Genomic DNA, 16,004 nt, shown 5'->3' with positions numbered 1-16,004 from the left:
ACTATAATCTACCCCTACAAGTATTTGGTTTTGATAATATATTTGCTTTTCTTTAAATGGCATAATATACATCTGTAATATAATATCTCTTACATAGAATATGTGTCTGTCTGTTTTTGACATAAATTATGAAACTTAAATGTTATACCCCAATGTTGTATAATCAGTATATTGTGGATTGTACCTTCTTTCTTTGAAAAATCAATAAATTAGGATTCAAATAAAAAATGGAAATTATATCATCACAAGTGCATATCAACACACGTAAAAATGTGCTAAAAAACACATGAAAATGCAGAAGCACAAGTATGAATGAAAGTTAAAGTAGAACTAACGGCAACACTTTCTTTTTTTTTTTCATAGAGTAAGGGAGGGTTATAACCCGTGTCAGTTTTTTTGTCACCTATGTCTTATTTGGGAGATTTAACTTCCCATCCTATAGCCAAAACAGGAGGTGAAAGGAAATTCCGTCAAAGAGAGGGAATCCCTGTTGTCGCCAAAATGTGTTTCCCCATTGGAAGATTTCCCCACTATTACTGTTCTGGTGACAACCCAAAATATGCGATTTTCTTACATCTCCACTGTTAGTGATAATGTTAAACAGGATAAATCAAAAAGGTAAATATACCTAACAGGGACACAGATAGGTGTTCCAATCCCTCCACACTCTATCAAAAACTAAAAAAAAAGTTTTGCATTGGAGAGTGTGCCCAGAAAGACTTGCTGCCCAGAGCTGGGTTGGGGTAGCTGGGCCATGAGTGTGTTACAGTAAGCCCAGGAACCTGTGTACAGCACTTAGGGGCTTCTCCTGAGGGGAGGATGATTGCTGCAGGCTGTGGCTAGGAGAGACTGTTTGCTGCTGTGCCCACCAAGACCACATGGACAGGGCTTTTCAGGCTGCTTTAGTAGTGGGAGAAAAAACCTGCAGATGAGCATGTGCTGCTGCCTAGGAAAGGGCTTGAGTTTAAAGACCCATTCGCTGACCACGGAAGGACTGTTCGGGACAAGAACTGATGACGTCAGTGGTGAGAGGCCTTTAGACACCAGTTGAGCTCTCCAACGTAAGGGCCCCATTGCCGGCATGACTAAAATAGTGTTCCACTGTGCATTAAGTGCATGTAGATAGGAAATGGCTGCAAGAGCATGGTCAGCAGCATGGATCACAAATATGCATACAGTTTTGGCCATAATTTATGTGGTTTCCTAGTGCACATGATTTTTAGAAAATGATATACCCTGTATTTGTATTCATTAGCCCAGCATAGTCTTCACTATTATATTTAATGGAAAATATGAAAATAATATTGCGTTTGTGTGCACTAAAATTAATTGTGGTGTATTTTTTACTGAAAACATATAGGAGTTGGACAGGATTATGGAAACAAGTATGGCGAAAGAACAAAATTGTTACCTAATTTGGTGTTGGACTTTGGCTCCAAGACGGCCTGAATTCTCCTGTGAATCGACAAATATAAGTCTTGGATGGTGGATAATGGAATCTGATACCACTCTTCATGGCAAAATCCAAGTCACAATCCTGCGCAATGTCCTTTTGTCTCTTACGGTCAGTTGACCATGTAGACTGCACTCCAGGAAACCTCAGATGATGGTTTCCTGGAGCTGTACATGCTGTCATAACCTTTGATACTGTACCTCGCGACACCGCAAATAAATTGGCAACTTTTAGTCAAAGAGGCACCAGCTAAGCAGGCACCAAGATTTGCCCTCTTTGAAGCTCAGTAAGCTCTGACATGATTCAATATTACTAGCCGCGCACATAGTGAATGACAAAAGTGAGGCTTCCCACCTTTTAGCTAGGTGTCTCATCACACAGCGGAAGCTAAAGAATGTTATATCACTTCTGCTTTCAACGCAAAACATGTTGTCACTTTCACACCTCCAAATCATGTAGTGTTTCCATATTTTTGTCCAACCCTTGTAGTTTTCCTATATACAGTATATCACAAAACCCCTCACATTTTTGTAAATATTTTATTATATCTTTTCATGTGACAACATTGTACTTTGCTACAATGCAAAGTAGTGAGTGTACAGCTTGTATAACAGTGTAAATTTGGTGTCCCCTCAAAATAACTCAACACACAATAATGTCTAAACCGCTGGCAACAAAAATGAGTACACCCCTAAGTGAAAATGTCCAAATTGGGCCCAATTAGCCATTTTACCTCCCCTGTGTCATGTGATTCATTAGTGTTCTCAGGTGTGAATGGGGAGCAGGTGTGTTAAATTGGGTGTTATCTTTCTCACTCTCCCATACTGGTCACTGGAAGTTCAACATGGCACCTCATGGCAAAGAACTCTCTGAGGATCTGAAAAAAAAGAATTGTTGCTCTACATAAAGATGGCCTAGGCTATGGGAAGATTGCCAAGACCCTGAAACTGAGCTGCAGCACGGTGGCCAAGACCATACAGTGGTTTACCAGGACAGTTTCCACTCAGAACAGGCCTCGCCGTGGTCGACCAAAGAAGTTGAGTGCACATGCTCCGTGTCATATCCAGAGGTTGTCTTTGGGAAATACTGTAGATGTATGAGTGCTGCCAGCATTGCTGCAGAGGTTGAGGGGGTGGGGGGTCTGCCTGTCGGTGCTCAGACCATACGCCGCACACTGCATCAAATTGGTCTGCATGGCTGTCATCCAAGAAGGAAGTCTCTTCTAAAGATGATGCACAAGAAAGCCCACAAACAATTTGCTGAAGACAAGCAAACTAAGGACATGGATTACTGGAACTACGTCCTGTGGTCTGATGAGACCAAGATAAACTTATTTGGTTCAGATGGTGTTAAGCCATAAGTGGCAGAAAACAAGGTGAGGAGTACAACGACAAGTGTGTCTTGCCTACAGTCAAGCATGGTGGGTGGTGGGATTGTCATGGTCTGGGGCTGCATGAGTGCTGCCGACACTGGGGAGCTACAGTTCATTAGCAGAGCATGATCCCCTCCCTTCAGAGACTGGGCCGCAGGGCAGTATTCCAACATGATAACAACCCCAAACACACCTCCAAGATGACCACTGCCTCGCTAAAGAAGCCGAGGGTAAAGGTGATGGACTGGTCAAGCATGTCTCCAAACCTAAACCCTATTGAGCATCTGTGGGGCATCCTCAAACGGAAGGTGGAGGAGCGCAAGGTCTCTAACATCCACCAGCTCCGTGATGTCGTCATGGAGGAGTGGAAGATGACTCCAGTGGCAACCTGTGAAGCTCTGGTGAACTCTATGCCCAAGAGGGTTAAGGCAGTGCTGGAAAATAATGGTGGCCACACAAAATATTGACACTTTGGGCCTAATTTGGACATTTTCACTTAGGGGTGTACTCACTTTTGTTGCCAGCGGTTTAGACATCAATGGTTGTGTGTTGAGTTATTTTGAGGGGACAGCAAATTTACACTGTTATACAAGCTGTACACTCACTACTTTACATTGTAGCAAAGTGTTTTCTTCAGTGTTGTCACATGAAAAGATATAATAAAATCTTTACAAAAATGTGAGGGGTGTACTTACTTTTGTGAGATACTGTATTTGCACAAATATCATGCAATATAAATAATTAGAACTCCTATTTTTTTAATCTAAAGGACCTCCGTTTAAAATATATATCATTTTGGGAGTCTTTAGCAAATTTTAATGTCAATAATGTTAATTTTAACGTGTATAAAAAAAATTTAAAAAAGGAGGGGAAACACTGATCTTGCAGCAATAGGGGTAATATTTTTGCTATACTTTAAAGCATAACTAAAGGCAAAAACTTTTATTCTTAATAAAGTATAACATTTAAAATAATTTTAGTAGCTAGAGGCCATAGCCATACAATCTTTTGTCTAGGCTCATTTTTAGATCCTTAGATTTTTTTTTGTATATATATATATATATATACAGTATTCCTTTTATCCCAGCTCTCTTAGGGTCGGTCATATGACGTCCTGGGGTCCTCCTTCTTCCGCATCAGAGCAGTCCTGAAACCTACAAAGAATGGAACACACTTAATGAACGCACTTAATATCAGCAGCATTCTCTGCAGTTCTCCTGGCGTGACTGTGCCCACAGAGGGTGTGTCCTTGACAGCCTTGGCTCACTCAAAGTGAGTTGAATGATGTTGGCTGTCATTCAACCTAGAAGATCACCAGGTGGGAACCAGTGCTGGGACATGGTCATCTAGAGTCCAGTGCGAACATGACAAGCTGCGCCTCCCCCCCCCCCCCAAGATGTTTGAGCATTATGTGTCAGCAAAAATCTCCCACAAAAAAACACTGAGCGCTAATCTGCATGTTTACCCCTAAGCATAAATTCCCCCTGCTCCCAGTACAAAACCGCCCCCTGTTGAAATCCCCCATCCCCAACTCCCCCCCCTCCCCCCCAAAAATTAACTCTGCCTAGCACAAATTATCTACTTCTAATATTTCCCCTCCTAGTACACATCTTCTCCCCCCCCACTTCAAATCCGCCCTCCCAGCACAAATTGCCACAAATCCCCCCTTCTAGCACAAATCTTCTCCCCCTTCCAACACAAATCCCCCTAAATCAACACTCTTAGCACCTCCCCAAAATGTCTTCTCCTAGGAGAATACTTACCCCCTGCAGCCTCCCAAATTCCCCCTTCTAACACTAATGCCCTCCCCCCCAATCTCCTTGCCCCCTCCCTCCACACCTCACATGATACCACAGTGCCCAGGGCAACTTTCCCTTCTGCCCACCCCTTGTTCTGGTCCTGGTGGGAACAGTGTATCTGCAGGGGACAGTCAAACAGTAGAGTAGAGCAGTACAACCTGCATTTGTTTTATTCCATAAAGTTTTATTGAGCTTTTCCTTGTTACCCTAAACTGTAAAACAACAGAATACAGATACACAAAGTTAGGGTTAACATTCCATGACAAAGAAGTAGATGGAGTAAGTTTCCTCTGAGATAGAAACCATTTGCCTGATGTCACTGTGGCTTCTAGTGACAAACAATAAGTAACCACTGAAAAATGTCAACGGATTCCCCAAAATATGCATTCCTGAGGATCTCTGTCTTCAATTACACATCTCAAGGGTTGATGCTTTAAAATAGAAGAACGTGAATCTTCCTGGGGTCCCAAAAGAGGGGTACAAGGAAAATCTTAGAGAAAGAACACAAAGGAAAACAACAAAAATGGTTAAAAGAGGGAGAGAGAAAAAAGAAGGGGGGAACAACCTGCACTTTTTATTTTAAAACCCACAAGAGATATAAATCCACTTTGTGTGCACCAAATGCCTTTGCAACCCAGTTATTACCATACAAACGTAGCAGTGAACTCATCGCTATGATAGCCTGTGCAAAGAGCAGAGCTGTGGGAGGGACCCAGCAGACCCCACCCACTACAGGCTGCCTGCAGAAAACTACAGGAGGGGGTGGATACAAGACCAGTCACCCTGCACACAGGAGAGAGGGCAACAGCGACCAGTCTTTACTACAGGAAGCTCCAACACAAAGGCAACGTTTTGTACTAGGTTACTGCACAGATTTGGAAGAAATAAACAAAGCACACCAAGATTCAAATAAGAATAAAAATGCCTCTTTTATTTGGACAATATTTTTTTTCCCTGGAGTTCAGCTTTAAAGAAACTGATCGCTGAAGTTATGCTTCTAAGGAAAACACAGTCTTTAGTAAAAATGTAAACGTGTGACTGCTACACCATTCATTTAGTAATTTCATGTGGTTTTTTTTAAATTGTGAAATTTAAATGATTCTTTCTTGTAATATGACATCTTGGAAGTATTCTGTACAGAACGCCCCCAGAAATCTTATCTCCCGCTTGGATGTTTGGCTCATTACATTTCCCAGCTTTTCTAAAAGCAGAACTAAACTCTCTAAATTAACATTACCTATTTTTAATCCTTATGCTGCTAGCATTAGTAAATGGATAGAAAGGTATATTATGTAACTTGTTTTATTAACATTCATCCGCATTGACACATGGGGTCGCCGCCTCACCGGTCCAGGGCTTAGAAATCTCCCAAGGCTTAATCTTTAAAACGTACCTTGTCAGGAGGTACATTTAGGAGCATTCTAATTGGTCAGCGCTGTCACATGGGCAGAACCCGCGTAGCCTGTCCTTTCACCTCGGGCGAAGAGGCGAGAAAGCAGCGGGGATTTCAAATCCCTGGAACAGTACAGCGGCCAATGAGCTGTCAGTGTGGGGGATCGCTGGACTCCAGGTTAGTGGGACCAGGGGGGAGGGATGGGGAGGGCGCCCAGTGTAAGTTCACCTTACAGATTTTCTGTAAAGGTGAACTTACACTTTCATTTGCTTTCTGGTTTCTGGCTTAGACCAAAATTATGTTATACATCCCAGGAGTCTTTAAGGGCATTTTTTTTCTTAGCTAAGCACACCTTCCTGCCTGCATGCAAGTGCTAAGGGCTGATGGATTCCAGCAAGTACCATGGTTAGAAATGCTAGGGGGTTTCATTGCGCCAATAAGCTTCTCTTAAAATGTAATGAGCTTAACCTTACTATGTTCTTTGTACAACTGTGCATCTATTCTACTGGACATGGTTTTTATATTTTCTTCTTTTTTGTGGAAAAACGAATAAAAAGGATTGAAATGGAAATGCTAGGGGGGTGTTTTTCAAAGTGATTTCTCAACAAAATAAAGCATGGAGACATGAATGGATGGAAGGGTGGGTTTGCTTTAATTATCAGAAATGAATAAAATAGCGTTTTTGATTTGTGATGCTCAGATACAGTTGAGTTCCACTTTAATACAATACTGACATTGTTTAAATAGGGATAATGGGGGCATCCTCCTGTTCAGTAACCAGAGGATGACATTGTAACGTAAACAGCAGGCTGGCTGAAAAAAGTTTGCTAAAACATTTCTTCCAACTTTTTGAGATGGAAAAGAGGGACTCCCTTTATTACAAACTGTGTAGACGATGAACAAACGCCCCACCCCGCCCCCAGTTATGTGGATCATGAAGAATTAATTTTGGCTAAACCCATTCATTACTTTTCCTTTATACCGTCTTTTCAAAATAACAATGTAATAATAGAAAGGTCTGTATGGAAGGTTTAGTGTGACAGACATGTCAAACTCAATCGAAACAGTGGAATGAACTGAGTAAGATATTCTCTACGGGGCTTGAGGGCCACGCTTCATTCTAGAAAAATTAGCTATTTGGCAAAAAGGGACCTTGAAACACGTCCTGAAGAATTTAGCTGCACAATTATGCACAAAAATGCAACCCTCATCTACTGGAGAACAGCTGGAGCTTTTTTGTTAAAATCCTTAAAGGCTAAGTTCACCTTTCTGATCGTGTTAAATGTTACAGCTGTATTTGGGGGTGTAACATGTTCAGCATGCACCCCTTCTCCCCCCTCCCTCCCATGACAGTGGGCAGGGGATTCTCTTCCCACACCATCTGTCACAACTTGAAAACAGCATGGAAACAAAAACGCTGGATAGCCACACTCCAAATATTCACCTTTTATTGTGTAAAAACAAAATCCAAAAGCATCCAAGGATAGGTACAGTCTAACACACACAGCTAACGCGTTTCACACCTGTTATAGTGCTTACTCATAGCTACATTTTTTAGCTATGAGTAAGCACCATAACCGGTGTGAAACGCGTTAGCTGTGTGCGTTGGACTGTACTTCTCCATGGATGCTTTTGGATTTTGTTTTTATACAATAAAAGGTGAATATTTGGAGCACGGCTATCCAGAGTTTTTGTTTCCATGTTTCTGTTGCAAACAGAGCCGGCACCCATTTAGTTGTGGAGACAGCTGATACTAGGAGAGGTGATTATCTTGGAGCGGTGAACTTATCTCAATTGTCTGGATGCTTTGAAAACAGCATGGCCCTGCGGGGCTCTGCCCACACTGTTGCATCATTCATTCAGTTTTCTGTGAATGAGAAAACTACAAGTACAGACAACCGTTGTGGCAAAAAAATAAATAAAATAACATATGCAATTGCTACACAAGCCACGTAATTTAGTTTTATTATAAATGACCTTTCCTTTTCAATCTACAGCCGCTGTAATTTTCTGTAAAACTCAATGCAATCTTGTAACCCGGAAGACCACCCCAAGAAATGTAATTTCCTGCTTTTGTGATTGGCTCAGCCTGCATAATATATGGTAAAACAAACAGCTATTTCTTCAGAGCAACAAAAGGTAGAAATCTGCTACAAAGCTTGTTAAAATCCCTGCAATGTACATTGATCTCCTAGAGGTGATAAATGTAGATCAAAAGTAGTGTTACTGTTTAATTGTCATCTGTTGATGGTAGAGTTTTAAAAATACGCTGTCTTGATCCCAGGCAGTGAATAAGTAAAGCATGCTTTATGTCCTTCTGATTAGCAGCAAGTATGTGTAGCGCTTACCCCCGAAGGAACCGCATGATTATTGCGCCCAGGTCTCCCACTGATTAATCAACAGCCAGATACATGGTATTTCACACACTCAGGTGCACACACTCTTCCACTTGTTGTCTCCAATAACCAGTCTAGGGGATTTGTTTTTATGTTTTATTTTGTGAACTTGGATAGGAGAAGGGAATTAGTAGGATACTCCAAATAAGGTATTCACAAGCAAGGACAACTTCTCAATTGAACTGTGCAGCAGACAGTATGTAGCTGTGTAGTACTATGCAGGAGGCTGTATAGAATGAAGCAAGTCCCTTTGAAGCAGAAGGAATTTACTAGACTTCGCTTCTTCAAGACACTAACCAGTGTCCCCTTTAGCTCACACACCCAGCATGCTGACTTCTAAGACCAAGAGGGGGATTTCAGCAACACACTGTCTCAGGGATCCCTTTAGGGGGTCTGTACTCACAAGGCCCTGGCCGCAGGTCGCCTTCCTCCGTGATACCAGACAGGATCCATGGACATCCTCCCTCAGTCAGCTTGTAAAAGAACCATGGGTTGCAGCTTCAGTGTTTCAGGCCGTCAGGTTGACCAGCTGAGGCCACATGGCAGGCTATGCTGGGGAGAGGCAGCAGCCTCCTCCGCACCTGGACCTCTCTCAGAGGAAGACTGGACAATGAGCCCATGTGCTCTTCAGATTTAAATACAGGTACCCAGCATTCCTTGGGGCACATCCCCTTCTAATTGGCCAGGGCTGTATGAACATCCATGCTCTCATCTGCCAGGTTTCCACCCACTGTCCAATATTATTATTATTATTACTATACAGGATTTATATAGTGTCAACAGTTTGCGCAGCGCTTTACAACATGAGGGCAGACAGTACACTTACAATACAAATCAATACAAGATGGATACACACACACACACACACACACACACACACACACACACACACACACTATGTCTCAATACTATTGGACCAGTGTGAAACTCTCAAGACAGCCTGAGCAGCACCAGAGCACACCGAGCAGACTCTATCAAACAATCACAGCTCTCTGTTAAGCAGACAGCACATAAATCTGCCTAGCTGTCTCCCTGTTAAGCAGAGAAACCCAAAAACTATATACACTCACTAGCACTTATCTAGGAGGGTGCTACATATGTTATTCCCAAACATAAAAATCCAAGCAGTAAAAGGATCTGCAGGATTACCAGGGTATGGAAGAAATGGTGCAGGTTGCTGAGACATCTTCATCACCAATATTATTGTGCACTATAGTCTGGAAAAAACAAGGAAAATGGGGGCCTCTGAGTATGTATCAATAAACATTTATTATAAAAAATAATATCCACTCACATGGAAGATAGCATATCTGCATTCAGGCATGTCTCTGGATGAGAGGAGAGGGACTGCAAGCTTCAGCATGTCCACAAATGGCTGGCGAATCCACATAGGATGATGTGGGGTGGTGGGGCACAGCAAATAGCACATTGGTGACGTTACGGCTCCACGCCACGCTTTGCTGTGTGTGCCAAGCCTCTCTCTGGTTCCCTCTCCACGGCCGTGCTACCAGAGGAGACTGACAACATCACGGCACTTTTTGTGACAGGACCCGGCGTCCTCCTTCCCCCTCCACTGGAACCCACACATGTCTGGATGCTTCTACATACCATCACATCTCAGTTCTGTGTGCCAAGGAGAAGAACCGCTGTGCCCCACCACCCCACATCATCCTATGTGGATTCGCCAGCCGTTTGTGGACATGCTGAAGCTTGCAGTCCCTCTCCTCTCATCCAGAGACATGCCTGAATGCAGATATGCTATCTTCCATGTGAGTGGATATTATCTTTTATAATAAATGTTTATTGATACATACTCAGAGGCGCCCCATTTTCCTTGTTTTTTCTCAGCCTGTTTGGACCTTGCTTCTGGTCCCATCGGTGGCAGCCCTGACAGACCAGTCTCTATATATATATATATATATATATATATATATATAATCATCATATATAGTTTCTGACCCCCCTGGACTATCAAGGTATACTCTATAGAGGTACTGTTGCACTGCGCCTGTTTTACTTGTAACTATAGTCTGGAAGGCAGTGTAGTTATAGGGTGCTTTTTTCAGGTATCAGTTCATTTAATCATGTAACTTCAGGTATCTGTGTCTCTCGTAAAGTGAATAGGAACCTAGAAAAAAACTTGAACAGTGTATAGAAAGTATTATACATGTAACATTTGTAAATAGTGACATCTACAAGTCAAAGGTATGAAGTGAAATCTCCTAGGGTCATGGACATCATCAAAAGCTTGACAGAAGTATTTACACTTCCCAAAGAAGAAAAGTTTTGGATGATGTTTTGGTTAGAGTTGGGCTCTAACAGATTTGATGTTTCCTTGCAGCTATGATCCAGTGAAGACGGGTGGGGTACTATCTTAGATACACAGAGTTTTCATTATAAGCTGTTATTATTAATGAGCGTCCTGTGTGCAGAAAAGACGGAAATTAAAACTACTTAATTCATTCCTCTGCTACAATATTATTTCAGTGAAATAATACTTCATAATATCTAATTTAATTGAAAGTACTTCATTAACGTTCTTCTTATTCCTTTTCTGCCTATTCAAAATATCTTGTATTATTTTGTAAGACTGTTTAAAGCAATGCTAGATTTACTTGCTGCGATCTCACCTATTATCACACTTGGATATTAATTCCCAGCCTTGTAATTTATACTTTACTGCTATAAGATTTTAGTAATAACTTCTTACTAATTAGACCTTTTTGTGGGCCTTGAGTAATTTATCTAGATAACAGTGCCTTATCATCTCTTTATGTACTTACATAGGGTAATAATTCACTAAGGGTTTAGGCTAACCCGAGGAAGCTCTGTATAATGTGATATATAGTATGGTATTGATCTGTGAAAGGATAAGAGTAGATACACATGAAATCATATAATGGGGTTGATTTACTAAAGGAATAGAGACTATTAACTTGGTTAAGTGAATGTTCATTTAACTTAGTAAATAAGATGAAGTTGTGTTCAACCAATTAAATGCCAACATTATTATCACAATTTCCCTCTAACATGACTGTTATTCAAACTGAATACAGGTCCACTTTATTTGCTATAATTTACCTAGAATGTGAACATTTTCTACACCTTAACTCATTACTGCCCACCCTAGCGTCCCTTTATAAAGTTTTGAATGCCCAGGGGGCCGGAAGGATTGGCAATTGGATATTTTAAACAATAAAATGTGACCTGGTGTACCCCGTGGCACACCTCCATCCCTATTGAACATACAAATACAGACATTTTTGCCCTTGGGACTCTAAGGTGTGACACTGGTATTGATGAAATAAAAAACAACAGATTTATTGGTTCACATCAGATCTACAGTAGCCACAAACAGATGTCAGGTATATGAACAGATTCGTAATCTTGTACACATAATATTGTAGTAAAATACGATTTTCCCATGATAAAGGTCCAAAATAAGTACAAGAATGCATCCTAGTGAACCAACGCGTTTCGTGAACACCTGTTCACTTTCTCAGGGGTTGATGCAAACTTGATATCTATAAGGTAAAAACTGTATAATAGAAATGTAAAAGAATTGTATAGGGTCAAAACGTTAAAGGACCGCCATATTGTGCACATACAACACTGTTACAGGGAATACACATGCTCATATTCACAGGACTACGGCTGAAAATGTCTGTCCCATCATATTTTACAGCAATATTTACATTACGAATCTGTTCATATACCTGACATCTGCTTGCGGCTACTGTAGATCTTATGTGAAGGGCAAAAATTTCTGTATTTGGCAATTGGATATTGATTTTTAACCCAGACCACAGCTTGGTTTTTCTGCTGGGAGCATGCAGTGAAAGTGCTCACAACACAGAAACATTGGCTGCCCAGTGGGTTAAATAGCTCAACCCTATTGTCATTGAACAGCCACTTTTAGCAGCATGAGAAAGCACTAACTGGTTTAATACTAAACCTGTAGACATTCTTGAATATCAGTATATCAAATGTGGCAATTACAGGCAGTCCCTGAGCAACATACATCCAACTTACAGTACATACGACTCCTACTTACAAACTATGGGAGACAACAGGAAGCTAGAGGAAATCTACCCCTAGGAAGGGAAATTCACTCCTGTAAGAGTTATCATGGGAGAAAGGTGTCTCCACTGAAGCTTTATCACTAATCCTTGTTTCCAGGACAACCCAACATTTTCAAAATCCAGTTGTCACAGGGACAGAAAGTGAGGTGAACTGAAACATCTGAACAGGGGCACAGACAGCAAAACAAATGTTACAGGGGTGTTAAAGTGTTTGTTACCCCAACATTTCATAGTCCTGACATGTGCCTTCTGTACCATGTACTTGTATGAAAAAGTATCTTGTTCTCTTGGTATTGCTTCCTTTTTGTGAAATCCCTGGTGATCCTGCCAGTCCCTCTGCTTTACTATTAAAAACTGACCACACTAAGCAGGAGAGCACACCGTGGTCAGTTCTCTAGCTATGCTGGGAACTAAACCTGCTCTCCTCCAATGATCCTCCCCCCAGCTCTCATGCAGCTGAGAACAGAGGGAATGTGATCACTTATAAAAAAAAGGGGGGGAAAAAGATATTTATAATGTTTTTTTTTTTTATCTATACACAAATGTTTTTCCTTTCATTTCTATTTTTAACTGAATGGATTGTTTTACAAGGTGATCATTTACAATCACTTTAACCATTCACTATGCTATCCTAAAAACATGGAGTTACACTTAAAAACTGTACCTGTTCCAACTTACATACAAATTCAACTTAAAAACAAACATACAGAACCTTGTTTATAACCCAGGGACTGCCTGTGCTAATAAATAAAAGGCTATGCACTTTTCCAAAGTTAAAATTCATAATAAGACCTGGGGGGGGGGGGGCAAAAGCTAGCAAGAGGGACCCAGCAGTGGGTCCATTTTACTGGCTCGGCTTATACTTCCCGATGCGGTCTTCACTCTGGAAAGAGGGCTAGAAGATCCAGGACAATGCCATCATATGAAGCACTGACTCCTATGTAGCTGCTGAGATGTTGGGTCCTTCTTCCACTCCCAGTGTTGATCTGAACTTAACTTGACTCAACCACTCACCATCACAGTAGTAGCATTACAAAAAAAGGCTTTATTTAAGCCAGGATAAGTTCTGCAAAGAAAAGTTTGGTCTAAACTACAGTTATGGCGGAGTCCATGTCTGTGATGTTACCACGCACGCCAAACTGTGGGCGTTTTTATCTCTTTCCTTTGGGCTTTGGGCTTACCATTAGCCATGACACTATCCCCTTCAGCATAACAGAGGGAGCTGATCAGATCAGCAGTGCTTACACACTACGTTTGTCTAGACTCTTATAATTTGGAGACTAGGTTTCCGGTAAGGCCCCTTTCACACGAGGCGGACTCTGCTTCCATGGAGTCCGCCTCGGTCTGCCGGCTCATCGGGAGATCAGTCTCTGCTGAGCCGGTGGATGACAGGTCCCTCTCTGCTCACTGAGCGGGAAGGGGCTTGTCAGGCGCCGCTGCCGCCTATGGAGGGATCGGATGAAAACGGACAGCATGTCCGTTTTCATCAGATCTCACCCGATCCGATCCACCAGCGACGGACCTGGACGTAGGGCCATCCGTCTGCTTTTAGCGGATCGGACGGGTCGGATGTCAGTGGACATGTCTCCGCTGACATCCGTCGCTCCATAGGCTAACATGGAGCGCCTGTTCAGGTCCGCCGTCAAAACTGACAGGCGGACCTGAACGGTCCGATTGTGTGAAAGGGGCCTTAGGAGACATTCCATGTGATTTATGGTGGAGGTGCCCCCGGGTGATCGGCACTTACGTTTATCTGTTTACCTAAATTGGACACTTATCAGGAGATTTTATTTGCAACCACCTTTTTCTTTTTTATCATGGAGAACAGCATGAACTGTTTCACTTTATGGAAATGTTTATTCTTTTACATTATTTTGAATGCTTAGTGCGGCAACTTTTGTTATTTAAAAAAAAAAAAAAAATGTGTTATGCTTACCTGCCAGAAGCCTATGGCTCCATCTGTACCCAAATCCAGACACATCCTCTGTTACAGGGTATATACGTCCTGACAAAAAACTTCTTCTTTTTTTTTTTTTTTTCCCCTTTGGTCTGTGAAATACACAGTTGAAACACATTTTGTTATATCTGTTTTGGTAAGTTGAAAATATAGCCCCCTGTGCTTATTCATCCAGAGTGGGAGTACTCTAATACAGAAGGTGTGTTACTGGCCAGATCACCAGGTGAAAACAGTGAGATTAAATAATAAAAATAAAATAAAATAAATAAAAATAATAAATAAATAAATATTTAAATAAAATGTAAATTGGCATAGCGCCATATATTAAATAACATCTTATCAGTGCCACAATAATTCTAAATGAACACTAATATATCATGGAAAAAAATGTCCCAAGTGCACTAGTCTTTATGCTTCTTCCTTTATACTACTCAATGTATCCATAACATCTTGCAAATGTGTTCACTCTTCCACTCCTCTACCAACACTGGTTGAGCTCTCACCTGATATACTGTATATAACCCACATAAAATGCAAGGTCAAAATAGTATGTTTCCTTTAAATGTAATCCTCTTTCACCATGGATTATGCAAATTGTACTCCTTTCCTCTGACTCACAGAATCACAAGAAAACCAAACCCTCCACCTTTTAATAAAACTTTTATTCATACCACTCATAAAATACTACTCACATTTTTCCAGTGCATGCAGTGCACCCACATGTAAAAGCAACAATATTAAAGAAATTGCCGGTATTCAGCTCCGGCTGGCTATAAAGATATGGCACTTCCTGGTTTTGCTGTGCATGATGACGTCATCCAATGAGCCCTGTCCCCTATGTGTTTCATTACCAGGACACGTGACTTCCCCAGGGGGAATGTGATTGGATGGCATCCTACATTTTTTATAGGCTCTGCATCCAGTGCCATTTTCTTGAAGCCAGCTCCATTTTACACTTGTCCATTCTCTTTATAAGCATCGCCATTTACTATTAGATCTTTTACAAATGCTCTCCTTCGACCCTCATATTACTGAAGACCAATATAGATGCTGAATACTCGACCGTGGCATAATCCACTGTTTATGATATATTGGTTTTCATTTATATTCATTGTGGTACCAATTTACATTTTTATTTAAGTCTTCATGCACATATGTGAGTGTTATAAGGTGTGGGCAGCTGTTTACGCAGATAATTTATTGGGTTTTGTGTAAAAATATCAGCACATAGGTTTATTGGTTACACATTTTTTCATTATTCTCTCACACCTATTTGATGGTTTGGTGGATGAGGAATCCCTCAAAGGGCTGGTACTCTTTCTTCGGTAACAAAGGAAGGGAAGTTTTACAATTCTTTATAAAAAAGAAAACAAAAGGAGCAAATACAAATACTAGAGTTTAAAAAAAAATGGAACCCTTCAAGGATTTAGCAGAATTTACTAATTAGTCTAACGAGATAAATAAAAGTATGGAAAGTCAGGATCAAGAGAATAAAATAATAAAACAAACATAGATCCCAGAGGTATATGAATGACCATTAAAACCAACAGGT

General features: G+C 41.2%; 1 long non-coding RNA gene across 1 annotated transcript; it reads right to left on the bottom strand.

The window, feature by feature from the left end:
- Positions 1-3,852: 3,852 nt before the first annotated feature.
- LOC141102429 (uncharacterized) lies at positions 3,853-15,272 on the bottom strand. The gene is made up of 3 exons (XR_012235103.1): positions 15,145-15,272; positions 14,432-14,544; positions 3,853-3,979 (listed from the first exon to the last, which is right to left on the bottom strand). It is a non-coding gene; the product is annotated as an uncharacterized lncRNA (long non-coding RNA).
- Between the last annotated feature and the right edge of the window lie 732 nt (positions 15,273-16,004).

This window comes from Aquarana catesbeiana, linkage group LG07 (assembly GCF_042186555.1).
Source record: "Aquarana catesbeiana isolate 2022-GZ linkage group LG07, ASM4218655v1, whole genome shotgun sequence".
Lineage (NCBI taxonomy): Eukaryota > Metazoa > Chordata > Amphibia > Anura > Ranidae > Aquarana > Aquarana catesbeiana.
Note: the sequence above shows the minus strand (reverse complement) of the source record. Positions and strands in the feature narration are given on the sequence as shown.